Below are 22999 nucleotides of genomic sequence, written 5' to 3'. Positions count from 1 at the left end.
GTGGTATGCTGAAGGTATTCTACGGACCAGTTTGTTGTCCTTTATGCTAGGCCTCCCAGGCTTACATTGCTCCCACGCATGGCGAGAGTTTCTATTGCTTGGGCTTTGTGCTTCCTAAACCCAACCTTGGCCAGCATGGTTGCCGGATCTCTCCCCAGTTCAGAACTTTTGGAAAACTATCTGTAGCGCCCACCACCCATCTCGGAATTATGACGATCTAACGCGTGAGCTGGACAGAATCTGGCACTATATCCTTGAGGAGACTTCCAACAACTATATCAATCAGTGGCAAGCAGATTACTGCGTGCTCAAGGACAAGAGGTGCACCAGCGCGTAGACTTTCTCAATTTGTGAACCTGTTTTTCTTGAATAAACAACCCAATTTCTCTGAATCTGTCATCATCTGGTAGTCTGCATACTAACATCAAGTCTACCAATTTTCGTCCCTTTCAGATAAGTCCTTCGTGGTGCGGTTTTTTTCCTTAGAGTCTATTTTTTTGGCTGAAAATGTATGATTAACGAACAAAGTATGTTATTCATTCAGGCTGTTCATGTTATGCCGCCTGTGTTTACAAGTTGTGATTTATTATTTGTAGAGCGGATCGCATGAAAATTCGTTTGGAATTACGCACGTCTATTAACAAGAAGAGGAATGAATGTACGTAAGGGCTTCGGACGGTATGTCGCTCCACGTTAAGAGCACTGGGCAACAAGAGTGACACAGTGTCAGAAGGGTGTACGTGTTTCGGGTTTCCTGCACACACAGTACTGATTCGCCACCTTTAGCCGGTGCACCGCCGTGTGCGCCTGAAATGGGGCGGCAACTGGATACATACTCCAAAGCTGAAGTACGCGGGACATTATGATTCTTGAGAGCAAAACGTATAAATTTTACACAGATTCACCATGATATTCGGACTCTGGGCCAAATGCAAATGCAGCAGCGAATAGATTCCAACAACTTGACCAAGCCGGCGCTGACTTAGGCGATGCTGTTCGGGAAGATCAGATCTTACACCACAACACACGTAGCCTAGCAGCGTAGACAGTGAATCTAGACCGTTTTCGCTTAACCAGAGTCTGAAATTGTGTGGCATCTGAAGGGTCCTTTTCAGTCAGCCTATAAAATAAAATTCTTTTACGATTTATCTGAAAAAAAAAAACAACTAATGAAGCAATCAACATAAACCTTTTTATATCTTTTTATTGGTTCATGGACAAAATTTTATGAATTTTTTCAAGAAGTTGGACCACCATGAAGGTCCCCCCCCCCCCCCCCATCCGAAGAGTTAAAGTTGCTCCCTCCAAAATGAGGTGTGTCCATGACCAAATACTGCAGATGCAAGTCTTATCTGAAATCAGAAAAACAAACAATTTTCTTAATCTTAAGGATATTGCGCACGGAGTAATAACACAGTTTTTTGAAATTTGATCAAATAGTAAAATGGTGGACGTTCGAAACAAAGAATTAGTTCTGTCGTGTTTTTTGGTCACGTTTTTTGCAATAACTAACGAATAAATTAAAATAAAAAAAATCTGCGATTTTATCGTTGCTGACACTCCCGAGGGGCAGTACAGCAAAATTCCAGAAAAATATATTTATTAATGTACTTGCAATCCACTCCGTTAACTTGAAATACAGTGTTTCTAAAGCCGATGGAATGGATTACGGGCACAGAGCAACTTTAACTCCTCGGATGGGGGCTTAATGATGACTGAATTTCTTTAAAACATCTGAAAATGTTGTCCAAGAAACAATAAATAATGTGCAAACAGGTTTACATTGACTACTTCATTAATTATTACAAAAAAGCCTAATAATTGCTTTTATTATGGGCTGACTGCGGAGAATGCACTTCTAATGTACGAGGAAATATCCTGATACTTCTATTAGCGATAATGGCTACATCTGATTTAAAAGTTCACCGTCTTTTTAAAAATTCCTTCATTGGTTAGCGGGTTCTAGGGAAGCTGTAAAGAGACATTTGCACCAGCACGCCACACAAGTGCAAACGAATCATGTCCTCTTCCGTTATCAGCAGGGAAAATAAATGAACCCAAGCACGTGTTTCCCGTCACTGATGTTATCTCGCTTTACATCAGTCACTTTTTTAGAGTAGAACTGCTTATCTGAGCGGCTACTGTTACTCGAGAAATTACGTAAAGTCATGATTCAACAAACTACGTGCAACAGGTTGAGAGAGGAACACGTGTCACGTCAAAAGATAACGAACTTTAAAGATTTGCTCTGACAATCTAAATCTTTGGCTTTGTCATAGATTTAGGTAGATGGGATGCACTCAAAGGACTGAGCCATTTGAGAACTGCAACTGTGTATCGATAATGGACTACGAGCTCGAGTTTAGCCTCGAGATCCATAGTGAACTTTTATATGTATTTTGGTGGGACAGTATCGACTCTATCCCGGAATTTCGATGTTACTTTCTCGCACCTTCTTGGTTAAACGGTACACAAAATAAATGATAGCATCAACGTAAGCAAAGTATAATGATTTTCAAATAAAAAATTGTGTGGCAGAAAGAAAACAGAATTCAGCATATGTCTATATTGGCGATACAACGCGAGAAGTCAGATTTTGTGTAGAGATATTTCTAGATCATCCACAACATAATGACTACGAACCCAACGGTGTGTTGGTCAACTGTAATAGCTGCGGTACTACATCAACATATATGCACTACTGGCCATTAAAATTGCTACACCAAGAAGAAATGCAGATGACAAACGGATATTCATTGGACAAATGTATTATACTAGAACTGACAGGTGATTACATTTTCACGCAATTTGGGTGCATAGATCCTGAGAAATCAGTACCCAGAACAACCACCTCTGGCCGTAATAACGGCCTTGATACGCCTGGGCATTGACTCAAACAGAGCTTGGATGGTGCGTACAGGTACAGTTGACCATGCAGATTCAACACAATATCACAGTTCATCAAGAGTAGTGACTGGTGTATCGTGACGAGCCAGTTGCTCGGCCACCATTGTCCAGCCGTTTTCAATTGGTGAGAGATCTGGAGAATGTGCTGGCCAGGGCAGTAGTCGAACATTTTCTGTATCCAGAAAGGCCCCTACAGAACCTGCAACATGCGGTCGTGCATTATCCTGCTGAAATGTAGGATTTCGCAGGGATCGAATGAAGAGTAGAGCCACGGGTCGTAACACATCTGAAATGCAACGTCCACTGTTCAAAGTGCCGTCAATGCCAACAAGAGGTGACCGAGACGTGTAAACAATGGCACCCCATACCATCACGCCGGGTGGTACGACAGTATGGCGATGACGAATACACGCTTCCAATGTGCGTTCATAGCGATGTCGCCAAACACGGATGCGACCATCATGATGCTGTAAACAGAACCTGGATTCATCCAAAAAAATGACGTTTTGCCATTCGTGCACCTAGGTTCGTCGTTGAGTACACCATCGCAGGCGCTCCTGTCTGTGATGCAGCGTCAAGGGTAACCACAGCCCTGGTCTCCGAGCTGATAGCCCATGCTGCTGCAAACGTCGTCGAACTGTTCGTCCAGATGGGTGTTGTCTTGCAAACGTCCCCATCTGTTGACTCAGGGATCGAGACGTGGCTGCACGATCCGTTACAGCCATGCGGATAAGATGGGTGTCATCTCGACTGCTAGTGATACGAGGCTATTGGGATCCAGCACGGCGTTCCGTGTTACCCTCCTGAACCCACCGATTCCATATTCTACTAAGAGTCATTGGATCTCGACCAACACTAGCAGCAATGTCGCGATACGATAAACCGATAGGCTACAATCCGACCTTTATCAAAGTCGGAAACGTGATGGTACGCATTTCTCCTCCTTACACGGGGCATCAAAACGACGTTTCACCAGGCAACGCCGGTCAACTGCTGTTTGTGTTTGAGAAATCGGCTGGAAACTTTCCTCATGTCAGCACCTTGTAGGTGTCGCCACCGGCGCCAACCTTGTGTGAATGCTCTGAAAAGCTAATCATTTGCATATCGCATCATCTTCTTCCTATTGGTTAAATTTCGCGTCTGTAGCACGTCATCTTCGTGGTGTAGCAATTTTAATGGCCAGTAGTGTATTTATGGAGCTTCTTTCAGACAGTAGTTCATTATAGATAACTGGATCACCTGCAAAAAGTGTCAATATTACCAGCAAGTTCGTTAATATAAAATACGTACAGGAACATCCCTTGGACACACCCAAAGTTGCTTCTACTTGTGACGATGAGTGTAGATGAATAAGGGAGGTGTACACTCTTAATCCTTTGACGGCTTGAACTCTGCTAGGGACATTGTTAGTGAAGTGTCTGAATATCTTTACGGGAATAGCAATCTACACTCCTGGAAATGGAAAAAAGAACACATTGACACCGGTGTGTCACACCCACCATACTTGCTCCGGACACTGCGAGAGGGCTGTACAAGCAATGATCACACGCACGGCACAGCGGACACACCAGGAACCGCGGTGTTGGCCGTCGAATGGCGCTAGCTGCGCAGCATTTGTGCACCGCCGCCGTCAGTGTCAGCCAGTTTGCCGTGGCATACGGAGCTCCATCGCAGTCTAACACTGGTAGCATGCCGCGACAGCGTGGACGTGAACCGTATGTGCAGTTGACGGACTTTGAGCGAGGTCGTATAGTGGGCATGCGGGAGGCCGGGTGGACGTACCGCCGAATTGCTCAACACGTGGGGCGTGAGGTCTCCACAGTACATCGATGTTGTCGCCAGTGGTCGGCGGAAGGTGCACGTGCCCGTCGACCTGGGACCGGACCGCAGAGACGCACGGATGCACGCCAAGACCGTAGGATCCTACGCAGTGCCGTAGGGGACCGCACCGCCACTTCCCAGCAAATTAGGGACACTGTTGCTCCTGTGGTATCGGCGAGGACCTTTCGCAACCGTCTCCATGAAGCTGGGCTACGGTCCCGCACACCGTTAGGCCGTCTTCCGCTCACGCCCCAACATCGTGCAGCCCGCCTCCAGTGGTGTCGCGACAGGCGTGAATGGAGGGACGAATGGAGACGTGTCGTCTTCAGCGATGAGAGTCGCTTCTGCCTTGGTGCCAATGATGGTCGTATGCGTGTTTGGTGCCGTGCAGGTGAGCGCCACAATCAGGACTGCATACGACCGAGGCACACAGGGCCAACACCCGGCATCATGGTGTGGGGAGCGATCTCCTACACTGGCCGTACACCACTGGTGATCGTCGAGGGGACACTGAATAGTGCACGGTACATCCAAACCGTCATCGAACCCATCGTTCTACCATTCCTAGACCGGCAAGGGAACTTGCTGTTCCAACAGGACAATGCACGTCCGCATGTATCCCGTGCCACCCAACGTGCTCTAGAAGGTGTAAGTCAACTACCCTGGCCAGCAAGATCTCCGGATCTGTCCCCCATTGAGCATGTTTGGGACTGGATGAAGCGTCGTCTCACGCGGTCTGCACGTCCAGCACGAACGCTGGTCCAACTGAGGCGCCAGGTGGAAATGGCATGGCAAGCCGTTCCACAGGACTACATCCAGCATCTCTACGATCGTCTCCATGGGAGAATAGCAGCCTGCATTGCTGCGAAAGGTGGATATACACTGTACTAGTGCCGACATTGTGCATGCTCTGTTGCCTGTGTCTATGTGCCTGTGGTTCTGTCAGTGTGATCATGTGATGTATCTGACCCCAGGAATGTGTCAATAAAGTTTCCCCTTCCTGGGACAATGAATTCACGGTGTTCTTATTTCAATTTCCAGGAGTGTATTTTTCCTTAATAACCGAAACCAGAGGAGATTGCGTAATTAGAAGCCGCGGTCTGGAGCGTAGCCGACGTTCTCACTCATTTCAAAGGGGTTTCATTGGGTTCACGTCGGGACCCTGGGCGAGGTAGGGCGTTTATGGAATGTTATTGTCCTCAAAACATTGGCTCACAAAAGCTGCTTTATGACAGGGGGCGTTACCATGTTGATACAGTCATATCGTCTCGTAACTGTATGCAGTGCACAGGTGTATAAGATGTGTTCACATCTTTCCACTTTCTGGAGCGCAATAAGGGTACGAGAAACACCCCCATACTGTAACACAGCCTCCTCTGTAATTCGCTGTTTGCGCTACACATGATGGCAGGTATGAGTGTCCAGGCACTGACCAGACTCAGACCCTTCCATCGGATTGCCACGGGGCACAACGCGATCCATGAACCCAACTCAGTCGTTTCGAACCGTGCACTGCCCAGTGGAGCCACGCTTCACGCCGCCACAAATGTAGCCCAGCACCGACTGCACAAGTGTGCGGCTCCTGAGGACTGCTCGGACATTGTATCCTACTCCTTTTTAACTCACTACACACACGCTTGCTGGCTGAAATGCTGCGAATCGCTTTGCGTTTGATATTTATAGGCTTCGGAAAACGACGTCGTTCGCGGGTTTGTCAGTATTTAAGCAGTAAGGAGTATGATGTTTAAATTCGGTATCTTCTACAGAAATCAGGTAAAAATTCTGATTTTTCAGTTATGGTACTGGTGTCTATACGTCTCCGCTCCACTTCAGTTCACAGTGGACTTGAGCAGGCTTTAAAAGGCTTGTAATACCGCTGGTGGATTTGTTACTCAGGTGACATCCAACGACTAGTGTACGTTCGAAGATATTGCTGTTTCCCTGGCCGAACCAATCTGCTATTACTGCTTCTCCGCTGACAACACAACACTCTCCGTCTCCTTTTATACTGGCAGCTCCGCTTCCCGTGACGTCGTCAAATTCACATTACTTTGATCAGATTGTGTACATCCTCTCCCTATTCCAAACCTATCCATTATTATGATTCTGTTTCTACTTCGGCCCACATCTCGCTCTTCCTCTCCCCTTTCCTTTCTGCCTTTCCTCATTTTCTTCGTCTGTTACAAAAGCGTGCTCCCACGGAGACTGCGGCCAGAGCCCGCGTCCCTGCTAGCAGTACCTACACTCTGATTTTAATTACTTGACATCTGACGTTTGAGTGCCAAAGCTACGACGTCCGTAGGTAGCCGCCTTAGCTCCCCTCTCCTACGTAAGTCACGTAAAATGTACTAAATTCGCGCCTGGTGTAGATGTCAAATGTTCAGATGTGTATGAATTCCTAAGGGACGAAACTGCTGACGTCATCGGTCCCTAGACTTACACACCACTTAAACTAACTTAAGCTAACTTACGCTAAGAACAACACACACACCCATGCCAGAGGCAGGACTCGAACCTCAGGCGGGAGGGGCCGCGCAATCTGTCACATGACGCCTCAAACAGCGTCTCTAAGCCTATTAGAAATCCGTTCTTAGCCTTAGTAAGGGACAGAGAGACATTAACATTTCCGAGAAGAATAATTTTTTTCTCGTACTGGAAACAGCGCCAAACTTAACGCGTTTTATCTCGAAATATACGGAAACATTGTGTTTTGTTTATTACCAAAATTCGTCGCTTAACAATTGATCTATCCAAAATACGAATAGCATTTGGTTTCATATTTACAAGTTTCGGAAAACTGTGTTGTATCGCATGTTTGTCAGTATATAAGTAGTAAGACGTATGAAACTTCCTGGCAGATTAAAACTGTGTGTCGGACTGGGATTCGAACTTGGGACCTTTGCCTTTCGCGGGCAAGTGCTCTACCAACTTTTTTTCCCGGTATTGGTGCGTTCGTTTTGTCTGGGCGGACGTCACGAGACATCCGTTCTACTTGATCGTTGATTCCTTTACTCAGTTATTTGATTACAGAGGGCGAGCAGCCGTCTCACCGAACACGGTGGGCTACCGTGCCGGCTTCATTTTGTTCGCCAGAGTACGTTCTATTTGTTCGGGGTGGACGTACCATGGCGCTTGTTCAAGTTCATCGATGATCCATTTACTCAGTTTTTAATTACAGAAGGCAGTTAAGCCTCTGACCGAACACGCTGAGCTACCGTTCCGGCACCAACTGACCTACCCAAGCACGACTCACGACCCGTGTTCACAGGTTTAATTCCGCCAGTACCCTTTCTTCGAGGAGTGCTAGTTCTGCAATGTATGTAGAAGAGTTTGTGCGGAGTTTGGAAGGTGGGAGACGAGGTACTGGCGGAATTAAAGCTGTGAGGACGGGTCCTGAGTCATGCTTGGGTAGCTCAGTTGGCAGAGCACTTGCCGGCGAAAGGCAAAGGTCCCGAGTTCGAGTCTCGGTCCGGCACACAGTTCTAATCTGCCAAGAAGTTTCATATCAGCGCACACTCCGCTGCAGAGAGAAAATATCATTGCCCGCATCTCGTGGTCGTGCGGAAGCGTTCTCGCTTCCCACGCCCGAGTTCCCGGGTTCGATTCCCGGCGGGGTCAGGGATTTTCTCTGCCTCGTGATGGCTGGGTGTTGTGTGCTGTCCTTAGGTTAGTTAGGTTTAAGTAGTTCTAAGTTCTAGGGGACTTATGACCACAGCAGTTGAGTCCCATAGTGCTCAGAGCCATTTGAACCATTTTTGAAGAAAATTTCATTCTCAAGACGTATGAAATTTAAAATCTCTGTCTCCTACAAAAATCAGGTAAAAGTTCTGTTTCCACTTGTGGCGTGTTGTCTATGTGCGTCCCGTTGTGCCCCTGTTCCAACTAATTGTATCGCAGATCGTAAAGTACGCGGAACTAAACTTGACAGAAATTTGCTTCTTCAGCGGCTCACTAAGAACTGGCAGGACAACGCTCTGCGCAGCGGGAGTGGTAACAAAGTGAGGCCGACAATGCCAGGCTCCTACTGGTGTACTGCTGACAGCAGCAATCGAGTCCCCAAGCTGTCAAATGCCAACTGCATTAAATCGGTCTACGGTTACATCTACATCTACATCTATACTCCGCGAGCCACCTTACGGTGTGTGGCGGAGGGTACTTATTGTACCACTATCTGATCCCCCCTTCCCTGTTCCATTCACGAATTGTGCGTGGGAAGAACGACTGCTTGTAAGTCTCCGTATTTGCTCTAATTTCTCGGAGCTTTTCGTTGTGATCATTACGCGAGATATATGTGGGCGGTAGTAATATGTTGCCCATCTCTTCCCGGAATGTGCTCTCTCGTAATTTCGATAATAAACCTCTCCATATTGCGTAACGCCTTTCTTGAAGTGTCCGCCACTGGAGCTTGTTTAGCATCTCCGTAACGCTCTCGCGCTGACTAAATGTCCCCATGACGAATCGCGCTGCTTTTCGCTGGATCATGTCTATCTCTTCTATTAATCCAACCTGGTAAGGGTCCCATACTGATGAGCAATACTCAAGAATCGGACGAACAAGCGTTTTGTAAGCTACTTCTTTCGTCGATGAGTCACATTTTCTTAGAATTCTTCCTATGAATCTCAACCTGGCGCCTGCTTTTCCCACTATTTGTTTTATGTGATCATTCCACTTCAGATCGCTCCGGATAGTAACTCCTAAGTATTTTACGGTCGTTACCGCTTCCAATGATTTACCACCTATGGCATTGTGGGGATGTTGTGAGGGTGACGTGGTATTAGAAGTTGGAAAGTGTAACATGAGGCTAAAGTGAAAATAAAATATATGGAGAGAGATAAAGGTGAACTAGAAAGCAACTGGAATTCTGGTGTTCTCCCCCCTCCCCAAGGTAAGTCCCCCCGCCCCCGGGACCGGGACCGGGACGACTCCCCACCCTCTCCCCCAAAACCCACATCCCCCCCCTCTCCCTCCCCCCCCCCGACCAAGCAACCCCGGGCCGCGAAAGCCCGAAACTTGTGCTTGCGTGTTTTTCACTGTGTCCACCCACCAGCGCCCCCTCGTTCGGCAAGTCACAGCATCTTGGTTTTTTATATATATTTTTCCCACGTGGAAAGTTTCCCTCTATCACACACACACACACACACACGTACACACACACACACACACACACACACACACACACACACATATATATATATATATATATATATATATATATATATATATATATATCTCAAAAAAGTTTTGCATCACCACGATTCCCAGAACTACTGAAGATAGATGTTGACTGTAGATATTGTATCACAGACACATCCCTTGGACTGTTCAGAGATGTCACTAAACTCACTCAAAGAGGTAAACAGCAAACAACAATGCATGAGCAGTATCTATTAAACGGAGGGGGTCCACCAGCCAATCAGTTCCAGTCTTTCCACTAGGAAGGAGGTACACGGCTTGTGTTGTCTGTAGTTCAACCATGTCTAGATGGAGAATACCGCGGTTCGATTATGTCCGCACTGTTACTTGTGCCAGGAAGAGCTCTGAACAAGGAACACGAGCGCCGGTGATTTCTGCATAGCAACTTACTCACCGATCCGGTCGAACTGCTCTGGAAAAAGCAGCTTCTGACGGAGGGCGTGCTCGCAGGAACGTAGAGGTGAGTTTCCGGGATGTGTGCGTCGGCCTCGGCGCTTCCGGACACCGGGCTTGCGTCGCAGCTGGACCGCGCGCGCTGTGCTGTGCTGTGCCGTTCCGCGCGTGCAGGCAGCAGCGGCAGAGGCACCACTGCGGCGCACCTGCCGGGCAGCTGCTGACAGGCGCGTCCTCCAAACTGCCGCCCACCACAGCTGCCTGCGGCTGTTTGCGTGCGTGTCCCGCCAGCGGGCGATAACCGGCGCGGCGCCGCCCGCCAACACACTAACGACCTCCGGAGGCCGATACCGGCGGCCTGCTCGACGCGTCAACGGCGGCACGGCGCTGACGGCTGGGGGACGACTGGGCAGCGGCGCTCAGTCCACCTCGTCACTCGCAGCTCCAAGCGGAAGAGGGGGGATGGCGTCGTGAGGCAAACTCCAAAGAGTGATTTACTGAAACGCTTTATATCGTACTTTTACATACTTTAGGTTTCAGATGAAGGGTTTTCTCTTTAACTTACAAAACAACAGTCAAACGAAAATTTACACTCATGGAAATGGAAAAAAGAACACATTGACACCGGTGTGTCAGACCCACCATACTTGCTCCGGACACTGCGAGAGGGCTGTACAAGCAATGATCACACGCCCGGCACAGCGGACACACCAGGAACCGCGGTGTTGGCCGTCGAATGGCGCTAGCTGCGCAGCATTTGTGCACCGCCGCCGTCAGTGTCAGCCAGTTTGCCGTGGCATACGGAGCTCCATCGCAGTCTTTAACACTGGTAGCATGCCGCGACAGCGTGGACGTGAACCGTATGTGCAGTTGACGGACTTTGAGCGAGGGCGTATAGTGGGCATGCGGGAGGCCGGGTGGACGTACCGCCGAATTGTTCAACACGTGGGGCGTGAGGTCTCCACAGTACATCGATGTTGTCGCCAGTGGTCGGCGGAAGGTGCACGTGCCCGTCGACCTGGGACCGGACCGCAGCGACGCACGGATGCACGCCAAGACCGTAGGATCCTACGCAGTGCCGTAGGGGACCGCACCGCCACTTCCCAGCAAATTAGGGACACTGTTGCTCCTGGGGTATCGGCGAGGACCATTCGCAACCGTCTCCATGAAGCTGGGCTACGGTCCCGCACACCGTTAGGCCGTCTTCCGCTCACGCCCCAACATCGTGCAGCCCGCCTCCAGTGGTGTCGCGACAGGCGTGAATGGAGGGACGAATGGAGAAGTGTCGTCTTCAGCGATGAGAGTCGCTTCTGCCTTGGTGCCAATGATGGTCGTATGCGTGTTTGGCGCCGTGCAGGTGAGCGCCACAATCAGGACTGCATACGACCGAGGCACACAGGGCCAACACCCGGCATCATGGTGTGGGGAGCGATCTCCTACACTGGCCGTACACCACTGGTGATCGTCGAGGGGACACTGAATAGTGCACGGTACATCCAAACCGTCATCGAACCCATCGTTCTACCATTCCTAGACCGGCAAGGGAACTTGCTGTTCCAACAGGACAATGCACGTCCGCATGTATCCCGTGCCACCCAACGTGCTCTAGAAGGTGTAAGTCAACTACCCTGGCCAGCAAGATCTCCGGATCTGTCCCCCATTGAGCATGTTTGGGACTGGATGAAGCGTCGTCTCACGCGGTCTGCACGTCCAGCACGAACGCTGGTCCAACTGAGGCGCCAGGTGGAAATGGCATGGCAAGCCGTTCCACAGGACGACACCCAGCATCTCTACGATCGTCTCCATGGGAGAATAGCAGCCTGCATTGCTGCAAAAGGTGGATATACACTGTACTAGTGCCGACATTGTGCATGCTCTGTTGCCTGTGTCTATGTGCCTGTGGTTCTGTCAGTGTGATCATGTTATGTATCTGACCCCAGGAATGTGTCAATAAAGTTTCCCCTTCCTGGGACAATGAATTCACGGTGTTTTTATTTCAATTTCCAGGAGTGTATTTAGATAGTTAAACGTATGAAACTTTACTAAACTGCCAAAAAAAAAAAAAAAAAAAAAAACAGTACTCCTGCAGACGACGTCGATTTTGATGCGATGACGGCACATCTCACTTGGCGGAGAGTAGGTGTACTGATAATGGTTTCGGCGTCGTCCGCCAACAGATAGCGTAGTGGCATAGCTGCCAGAGCGCCGCCGTTGTGTACCTTTTAATAGGGAATTCTCAGAGCCGGAAGACTCAGTGTGGTGCAGCATCTCAAGCAACCAGGCAACCATGCCACTGAGACTGACTTGTGCTTCCTACAGCCAACTGAGCGAACTTGAAAGCAGTGAAATTGCGGTCTTTCTAGTGGCGGCATGGTCCTTTCGGAGAACTGCCAGACAAGATGGACGTGCTCAGTCAGCTGCGCAGCGCTGCTTGTATCATTGCTCACGTGAACAGTTCTCACACTCGTAGATGAGGCTCTGGACGTCCACCCACCACAGACGCCCGCCAGGATCGTCGTATTGTTAGGGCAGCACTGGCAGATCGTACAGCTACCAAAGGACAGGTAAGAGGGCTTGTGAGCACAGACTTGTCAACACCAATTGTTGCGATCAGGTTGTTAGCAGTGTGTCTACGTCCATTCAGACCACGGCATCGGCGTGCACGGCATGACATATGTAGCCCCTGTCTGGGTATACTGTAGGCGCCCCAGTGGTCCCGGTCGCCTACTGTGGACTGGAGGCCGAGCAGTGACGTCTCCAGTTGTCACGATGCTAGGAAATGACTGTGGACGCATCAGAAACGCCAAAGTAACATTATTAATTCATGACACCTTTATTCCTGCCGAGTACAATGTGGCCAGCGTAACACAGGCTGGCTGAGATTGGTGATATCAACGACCTTCCCCGAGTCCTCGCTGACTCGTAGCGATGACACCAGCTCCGGGCCACACCGGTCTTGCTAGCGCAGCGCCGCGTGCTGCGACGTAGTGGAGGAATGTCCTTACTTCGTACTTCGGCTGGTGGCGCCCGGCTAGCCGGCCGGCTCGGGGGCGGACAGCAGAAGGCTCCGGGTTGGAGTCCCGGCGCTGTGCACGAGAGGCGTTCTCGTAGTGCGGAGTGCACTCTGTCCCACCCCATCTTCTTCCCTGCTCCTCCTGGTGGCTCGTCCGTGGTGGACGGGCGGAACGGGCTGCAATCCCCCAGCGTCGTCGGCTCACCCGGTTGTGACGGCGGATGCACAGGGCCTAGGGCCCGCACGATCTCGACGACGGCTCACTGATGTGGTCAGCATTGGCGGCGAGCGAGTCTGCCGCGATGTCTGCTAATCCTGGGTTGATGATTGACAGCGGCAGCAGAGAGGACCAGAGCTGGTACTGTCCCCTCACGTCTGCTGCTGGATGGGCCACCCTTACTGCAGCATCTCCTTAATAAAGATTAACATGTCGATTACCGAGCTGAGCGCTACGCAGTGACTCAGTACACATCTAACTGCAAGTCTAACTGCGAGTGCCTTGTTGCTATGCATTCGTTCCACTTATACTGCTGATTCATCTGCGCCCACACGCCTGCGCCGTCTGCAGCTCATACAGAACAAAGTACTCTAAATCATAAGCAACGCTCCGCGCTACACGCGCACAGCGGATCTTCACCGGGAATATCGGCTAGATACCATCTCGCAGGTATTCCAAAAACTCTCCACACGACTGTACAGTAACACGAGACACTAGCGTAACCCGTTTATCCTTTCCCTGGTAACTACGACCACAACCATAGATGGAAACATAATAGACCAAAGACAGTATTAGCAAGAAACTAAACATCTACGTCCATAGCACGCTAACACGACAGTACTGCCGAGTTCCTGCAACACAGCTACTACTGGCAACCCCAGATGCTCGACCTGCCGAAAAACAGGCAATTGCAGGGGGACCGTACTGTACACAGCACGCAAACCAGCCACACACACACACACACCCACCCACCCACACACACACACACACACACACACACACTCTTTACACTATGAGTTGATATGTGGCCGATGGCCCACTAATGTACGACGACCTTGAACTTTACAGGTTACGCAGCAGCTGCAGCAAGCCTTACAACGAGCTTCCGCAATGACAAAGGTAACGATGCATGATACCTCGCACTAACAGAACCACACCTTGCATGCACTGTCGCAGCTAGCAAGCCGCTACTGCACTTACTACAAGTTCTACCGTCGCACAGGTTTTTTTTTCCCCTTGGCGCTTACCTTGGCACTTTTTTCCCTCTGCCCTTACAAACCGCTACCCTTCGATGGCTTTCGTCCACTTTCTGTCTCCTGATGGCCCATGTCAGTAACTAATCCTACCCAGACACATGGGTGACATCACAGCCCGCATCCTGTGACTCACGATTTGAAAACTAACATGTTATACGGAGGTGACAGTAGAACTTTTGGTTTGGTCACCACGTTGGTGTGGGCGTGGAGGGGCTTCATCCTATAGGAAAAAAAAATCGACTGGTGCCATCAGAGGATTACTTAAAAAGAGGAAAGGCGCGCAGTTGTCTTCAGCGATGAAAGCAGATTCTCGCTGCACACAAGTGATGCCGTTTAGCCTTACTACGTAGACCTGGTTAGTGCTGTGAAGTAGAGACAGGCCTAATGGTCTGGGATGCGATAAGCTACAACTCTCGTTCACCTTTGGTGTTTCTAGAGGGGACGCTAACCAGCGCTCGGTAAGTGCATAATGTTGTTGGACCAGTTCTTCTGTCGTTCTTGCAACAGGAAGGTGATGTGTTGTTCCTGCAGCTAATGCTCGCCCACAGACTTCCCATAATAAATCTCAGGGTGCTCTGCAAGACGTGCAGCTAGACGATCTGCCGACTTGTCTTCAGTCGAGCATGTGTGAGATACGATGGGACGGCAAGCGACCAGTGCGACTCGTCAACCAACGACTCCCACAGAACTACGTGAACAGATGGACAAGGCGTGGCATAATGCAACCCGGGACAGGACTCACCATCCGCACGGTCGACCGGACGCCAGAGTCAGCGCCCGCATTGCCGCCCGTGGAGGCTGCACCGCGAACTATTATAACTCAGAACCGCTTACGCTATTGACCTGCAAGTGTAATCATTTCGCGTACCACATATCCACTGTTGCAACAAAAATCCTTGAGTGAATTGGAAACCTCTAACAGCCTATACTATTTGTTTCCCAGCAGCGTGTTTCCCGCAAATTCATCTAAGTATACATCAAAGTCTACATCACTATTTTTCAATTTACATCCAAGTGTTTGACAGAGTGTTCACAGAAACCCTCCAGACAATTTCTCGGCCGTTCCGCTTGAAACGTCCCCTTTGAAAAATTATACATGACTGTGCTTAAACTGACACACAATATTTTTAGCGCAACGCAATCTGACTTTCAGAAATCGCTACAAAAGAATGGCCCTGACTAACATTAAGCTTTACCTTTCACAAATCACTTACCTCAAAAATCTTCGTTACTCGAACTACTGCAATACAGCGAGCGCCACTACTGCCAGCTAAATAAAAGATTCAAACTACTGAAGGCACTAACTACTGATAGGCATAGTTAGCAAATGAAAGATTTTAATAGAGAACAAACAATGCATTTACCTTAATAGTCATCAAAACTCATAATATATACAGCAGTTCATGACATCCATTTTTACAAATTTCAAAACTCCGCCATCTCTCTCCCCACATCCACCACTGATGGCGGCTCACCTCCAACTGCGCAACGCTACGCGCTGTTCACATCCAGCTGCCGCTGCCCAACACTACAATGGCAGACAACAATGCAAACTACCCACAGACTGCACACAGCACAGCCAGTGATTTTCATACAGAGAGCGCTACGTGGCGGCAGCGTTACCAATATAAGAACCTAAACAGCCTACTTACACGCTCTCACATAGCATTTAGGAAAAATGAACACTTCACTCCTTTCGTGCGAGCCCTCATTTTCCTTATTTTATAACAAATAGTCATTTTGCACTCTGCAGTTGGGGTCAATGACACATTTTTCCATTCGGAGGAGAAAAATGGTTATTGAAATTTCATGAGAAGATCCTGCCGCGATGTAAAGCGCCTTTGATTCAGTGATTATCACCCCAACTCGAGTATCATATCTGTGACACTCACTTCCCTATTTCATTGTAACACAAAAGCAACTACTCTTCTTTGAACTTTTTCGATGTCCTCCGTCAGTCTTATCCGGTAAGGACCCCATCCGACGCAGAAACACTCTATCAGAGGAAGGGCAAGCGTAGCGTTGTTGCTGTGGTCTTCAGTCCAGAGACTGGTTTGATGCAGCTCTCCATGCAACTCAATCCCGTGCAAGATATTTCATCTCTGAGTAACTACTGCAACCTACATTCTTCTGAATCTGTTAAGTGAACCATAGACCTTGCCGTTGGTGGGGAGGCTTGCGTGTCTCAGCTATACAGATAGCCGTCCAACTACAATGGAAGCGTATCTATTGAGAGGCCAGACAAAAGTGTGGTTCCTGAAGAGGGGCAGCAGCCTTTTCAGTAGTTGCAGGGCCAACAGTCTGGGTGATTGACTGATCTGGCCCTGTAACAATAACCAAAGCGCCCTTGCTGTGCTGGTACTGGAAACACCTGAAAACAAGAGGAAACTACAGCCGTAATTTTTCCCGAGGGCATGCAGCTTTACTGTATGGTTAAATGATGATGGCTTCGTCTTGGGTAAAATATTCCGGAGGTAAAGTAGTCCCCCATTCGGATCTCCGGCAGGAACTACTCATGAGGCCGTCGTCATCAGAAGAAAGAAAACTGGCGTTCTACGGATCGGAGCGTGGAATATCGCTCTCGCAATCGGACACGTAGGTTAGAAAATTTTAAAAGGGAAATGGGTAGGTTAAAGCTAGATATAGTGGAAATTAGTGAAGTTCGGTGGCAGGGTTATAAATACAAGCTCAAATAGGAGTAATGCAGGATTAGGTTTAATAGTGAATAAAAATAGGAGCACGGGTAAGCTACTACGAACAGCATAGTGAACGCATTATTGTAGCCAAGATAGACACGAAGACCACCCTACCACAGTAGTACAAGTTTATATGCGAACTAGCTCCGCAGATGACGAAGAGATTGAAGAAATGTATGAAGTGAGAAAAGAAATTATTCAGATAGTAATGGAAGACGAAAATTTAATAGTCGTGGGGGACAGGAATTCAATAGTAGGAAAAGGAAGAGAAGGAAAAGTAGTAGGTGAATATGGATTGGGGGTAAGGAATGAAAGAGGAAGCTGCCTGGTAGAATTTTGCACAGAGAATAACTTAATCATAGTTACCACCTGGTTTCAGAATCATAAAGAAGGTTGTATAAGTGGAAGAGGCTTGGAGACACTGGAAGGTTTCAGATAGATTATACAATGGTAAGACGGAGATTTAGGAACCAGGTTTTAAATCGTACGACACTTCCGGCGGCAGATGTGGACTCTAGATTAAAACTGAAGAAACTGCAAAAAGGTGGGAATTTAAGGAAATGGGACCTAGACAAACAGATAATACCAGAGGTTGTAGAGAGTTCTAGAGAGACCATTAGGGTACGATTGACAAGAACGGGGGAAAGAAATACAGTAGAAGAAGAATGGGTAGCTTTAAGAGATGAAATAGTGAAGGCAGCAGAGGATCAAGTAGGTAAGAAGACGAGGGCTATTACAGATCCTTGGGTAACAGAAGAGATACTGAATTTAATTGATGAAAGGAGAAAATATAAAACTGCAGCGAATGAAGCAGGCAAAAAGGAATACAAACGTCTCAAAAATGAGATCGACAGGAAGTGTAAAATGGCTAAGCAGGGATGGCTAGAGGACATATATCACTAGAGGTAAGATAGATATTGCTTACAGAAAAATTAAAGAGATCTTTGGACCAAAGAGAACCACTTATATGAATATCGAGAGCTCAGATGGAAACCCAATTCCAAGCAAAGAAGGGAAGGTAGAAAGGTGGTAGAAGTATATAATGGGTCTATACAAGGGCGATATACTTGAGGGCAATATTATGGAAACGGAAGAGGACGCAGATGAAGATGAAATGGGAGATATGATACTGCGTGAAGAGTTTGACAGAGCAGTGAAAGACCTAAGTCGAAACAAGGCCCCGGGGGTAGACAACATTGCATTAGAACTACTGACAGCCTTGGGAGAGCCAGCCCTGACAAAACTCTACCATCTGGTGAGCAAGATGTATGAGACAGGTGAAATACCCTCAGACCAAAAAGAATATAATAATTCCAATGCCAAAGAAAGCAAGTGTTGACAGATGTTCCGTAGACATGTTTGAACACGTGAGGCAATACTGACCCTATGATAGATTAAGGAAAGGCAAACCTACGTTTCTAAATTTTGTAGACTTAGAGAAAGCTTTTGACAATGTTGACTGGAATACTCTCTTTCAAATTATGAAGGTGGCAGGGGTCAAACGCAGATGTTCCGTAGACATGTTTGAACACGTGAGGCAATACTGACCCTATGATAGATTAAGGAAAGGCAAACCTACGTTTCTAGAATTTGTAGACTTAGAGAAAGCTTTTGACAATGTTGACTGGAATACGCTCTTTCAAATTATGAAGGTGGCAGGGGTCAAACGCAGGGAGCGAAAGGCTATTTACAATTTTTACAGAAACCAAATGGCAGTTATAAGAGTCGAGGGGCCCGAAAGGGAAGCAGTGGTTGGGAAGTGAGTAAGACAAGGTTGTATTCTATCTCCGATGTTATTCAATCTGTATATTGAACAAGGAGTAAAGGAATCAAAAGAAAAATTTGGCGTGGGAATTGAAATCCATGGAGAAGAAATAAAAACTTTGAGGTTTGCTGATGGCATGGAGAAGCATAGCGTAGGCAATCTCTTTAATAGTTTTATCTTCCAAGTGTTCTGTCAATAAAACGGAGTCTTTGGTTCACCTCCCCCACGACATTTTCTTTATGATGTTTCCAATTTAAGTTATGCGTAATTGTAAACCCTAGGTTTTTAGTTGAATCGACAATATTTAAATCTGTGTTATTTAGCATGTAATAAAAATTGCAAGGATTTCTTATTTCTCCTATGGAGGACCCCACACTTTTTATTGTTTAGGGTCAATTGCCACTTTTCGCGCCATACAAATATCTTGTCCAAATCATTTTGTAATTCGTATTGCTCTTCAGATGGCTTTACTAGACGGTAAGCGTATTTTTGTAGATCAGAAATAGCAAAGTCGCAATAACACTTCCTCGGAGAACAGCGGGTATCACTTCTGTTTCACTTCAAATCCTGTTCTGTCTTCGTTGTTTCGTATGTTTACAGTACTACTTATTATAATCATTATTAAAATCCTCAACTTATGTGGCACGTTATAAGTGGGGGCGACGGCAAGTCGTATTTGAGAGGGGGTGGGAGGTGAGAACACCATAACAAGCTATATGAATTGTCACCATGCCGACCATTGTTGCACTCTCCTTAACGCGCTCAATAGTCAAGTCGGCAAGTACTCAATGAGGAGGGGGATGGGTCCCTTCCAGAACTTCAGAATTTTCTAAACTTTCTGTATGTTGGATATATGTGGTATATAGTGAAGGTTACAAGTTTCTCACCTCCACAATCCTATGCTAGCGTCGGGAGAACCAAAACACGGCCAAATTTTAGCACTTTGTTGCTTTTTCTGTGTGTCTTTTGTGTCTTGCGTCTTATAATGGAAAGCTCTTACTTAGGCCTTTCTTGTAACATGAAATTTTCTCTTATGAAGAATTTTACGCCTCAAGTTACCAAGACACAGAGCTTCAAAAGAAACGAAAATTTCTCATATTATCAATAAAATGCATAACGATACAGATCTATCAACCCTATAAAGCCGCCCTCCCCCACATCTATCAACAGTGTCTTTGTTTCTGCCTTGGTTCAATAGTTGAGTGGCCAGGTGGGCTATTTGCCTTCGGAGCCCGTAAGCGGTCATTATCCTGTCCCCCCCCCCCTCCCCCCTACCAATCGCCAACATTGCCTGGGCTTTTGTTGAAACGAGACTACTTTTGGTTCCCCGTGACCAAGACAGAAGTGGAACACCATAACAGAAACAGTGTCCCTTCTGCGAGCGCGTATTATTTCTCAGCTGTGTTGTAGCAGCTGCGTGGAAAGCATCCCGTACTCGTTCGTTTCTTCGTGCGATCGAAGTTAGCTTAGAACAGTCGCAACGTGTTTTGTTCGTATTCAGCTTGACATGGTGTAGTGCTGCAACGGTATCTTAACACAATGACGGGACTGTGTTTCATGTGCCAAGATCGTTTGGCAGAAGGTGAAGTGAGTGCTGTTCAAGGCGAAGGGTCGCCGGGCTTCTTAAACCCGGTCTCGACCGGAAGAACTTTGCGGGTGAACAATTACTGAGAGTGGTGGAGCAAGCCACAGTTCACGGTGTTTGTTAAAATAAAGACAATAATGAGAAACGCTAGACGTGGGTGTGGCGTTCTTAGCTCCACCTCTCCACCAATCCCATCACGAATGGCTCACTTTGATTATTCAGGCTTTCAACGAAATGCTGAAGCGCATTCGTCAGTTGGATTATGTGGAGACAGATTTAGTAGCTGTTAATACAAGCACACCCAAAGCGTCAACGATGTTCTCCGCAACTGGCCAATAAAGGGGACACTGTCCAGCTATACGTGTTGATGAACCAACGAAAATTATGTACAACTTTCCTGCAAACGCCAGTGACGAATTCCAGTTTTCCCCTAGGGCATTTACTTGGTCAGACAGGAGTAGAAAAGCGTCCAGATGTGAGAAATTCAATAAAGTGTCTGATGGAGAAATATCGGGAGTGCATAATTGTCTCTGATTGATCCAGACGGAGTACCACCTGTTTCAAGAACACTGACCACATAATTATGTGTGACAACTGATACCCGAAGGAAAAGATAAAAGGACCCCAAGATGAAAAGCTATGCGTTTTAGAGGAAATCCACTCAGAAATTTTCAGCCGCGATACTTTCTCTCCAGTCGGTAATTTTTTGAGTGGTTGGGAGTATGTTGTCTTTCAGCCACTGCTCCTCGTACTTCACACTATTATTTTGAGACATAAAAGGGTTTCACCAGATCAATGGAAGAAGTGTTGCCTTATTCTGCAGCACGTTTTTATGACAACAGTCCGGACAAAATCTTTTTTTACATTCCATAATGACAGTCGTAACCGCGTAAGTGTTCAGAAAGTTCCCACCCAAGCTGCTGTTGAGTCTCCTAACAATTTCCATGATTTGGAGCCACTTACGAGGACACTGCTAGGTTTGAAGGATCCTTCGTTATACAAACTAATTAGGTCCTGTAGAAAGTGTCATCACTTTTGTCTCTAAGCTGGTCGTAGATTGTGTTCCAAAAATGAACAGCATAGAGACAGAAGTGATGACACTTTCTGCAGGACCTGACCATCATTTTGCAGGACAATGCTCAAGCACGTCCAGTGCAAGCTGTTACTGATTTGTTTGACTGATGGGGCTGCTAAGTGCTGTATCACCTACTGCACTCCCCTGACTTACGCCCTCGTGAGTTCAACTCGTTTTCTAAGCTGAAGGAAACACTTCACGGCATTCGCTTCGGAACTGCTACAAATTTGTCGGGCAATAGACCGCGCCGCTCGAACTATCAACACAACTGGCACTGCTAAGAGTATCCTACGACTTCCACATCGCTGACAACGGGTTAGACACAATGCTGGTGACTACTTTGAAGGCCAGTAAAACTTTGAAACACGTATCTATTTTGCACGAGCTGTAAATAAATAGTTGCCACTATTAAATTTCCAACCCTCGTACATTTAACCATCACAAACTGTAGGAAATTTAATACTCAACAGGAAAGGTTCAAGTGCTTTTTCTCGTAGTACGCAGACGAGAAAGGGAAAATAGGAAAAAAACTGCTCGATTTTTCGGCTTTCATTAAGTTAGCAAAGGGTTCTCGCTGTCGAAAACTTGGGATGAGTATTACAGACCACTTACACACTACACACTAAAAGTTTAGAACATTAGGACCCTGTCTGTAACGTCCAAAGTACCTGCTGACTAGTCTACAACAGCAACGCTGGACTCAGTGTCATATTTTCAGACGTGTCTAGGTTATGTTAATTTTGGAACACGTATTGTGTTCGAGTATAATGACTTTTCTGGAGACTAGAAATCTACTCTGTAGGAATCAGCATGGGTTTCGAAAAAGACGGTCATGTGAAACCCAGCTCGCGCTATTCGTCCACGAGACTCAGGGGGCCATAGACACGGGTTCACAGGTAGATGCCGTGTTTCTTGACTGCCGCAAGGCGTTCGATACAGTTCCCCACAGTCGTTTAATGAACAAAGTAAGAGCATATGGACTATCAGACCAATTGTGTGATTGGATTGAGGAGTTCCTAGATAACAGGACGCAGCATGTCATTCTCAATGGAGAGAAGTCTTCCGAAGTAAGAGTGATTTCAGGTGTGCCGCAGGGGAGTGTCATAGGACCGTTGCTATTCACAATATACATAAATGACTTGGTGGATGACATTGGAAGTTCACTGAGGCTTTTTGCAGATGATGCTGTGGTGTATCGAGAGGTTGTAACAATGGAAAATTGTACTGAAATGCAGGAGGATCTGCAGCGAATTGACGCATGGTGCAGGGAATGGCAATTGAATCTCAACGTAGACAA

At 47.3% G+C, this 22999-nt stretch overlaps 1 protein-coding gene across 1 annotated transcript in view; it reads right to left on the bottom strand.

The window, feature by feature from the left end:
• The window catches only part of LOC126161319 (uncharacterized), a 295371-nt gene extending 284919 nt beyond the window's left edge, over positions 1–10452 (bottom strand). The window contains exon 1 of the mRNA XM_049917069.1: positions 10316–10452. The gene's annotated coding sequence lies outside the window, so the exon portion shown is untranslated. The remainder of the gene's footprint in view (positions 1–10315) is intronic.
• Between the last annotated feature and the right edge of the window lie 12547 nt (positions 10453–22999).

The sequence above is a fragment of the Schistocerca cancellata genome, chromosome 2, assembly GCF_023864275.1.
Source record: "Schistocerca cancellata isolate TAMUIC-IGC-003103 chromosome 2, iqSchCanc2.1, whole genome shotgun sequence".
Classification (NCBI taxonomy): domain Eukaryota; kingdom Metazoa; phylum Arthropoda; class Insecta; order Orthoptera; family Acrididae; genus Schistocerca; species Schistocerca cancellata.
This window is presented reverse-complemented; position numbering and strand designations above follow the sequence as displayed.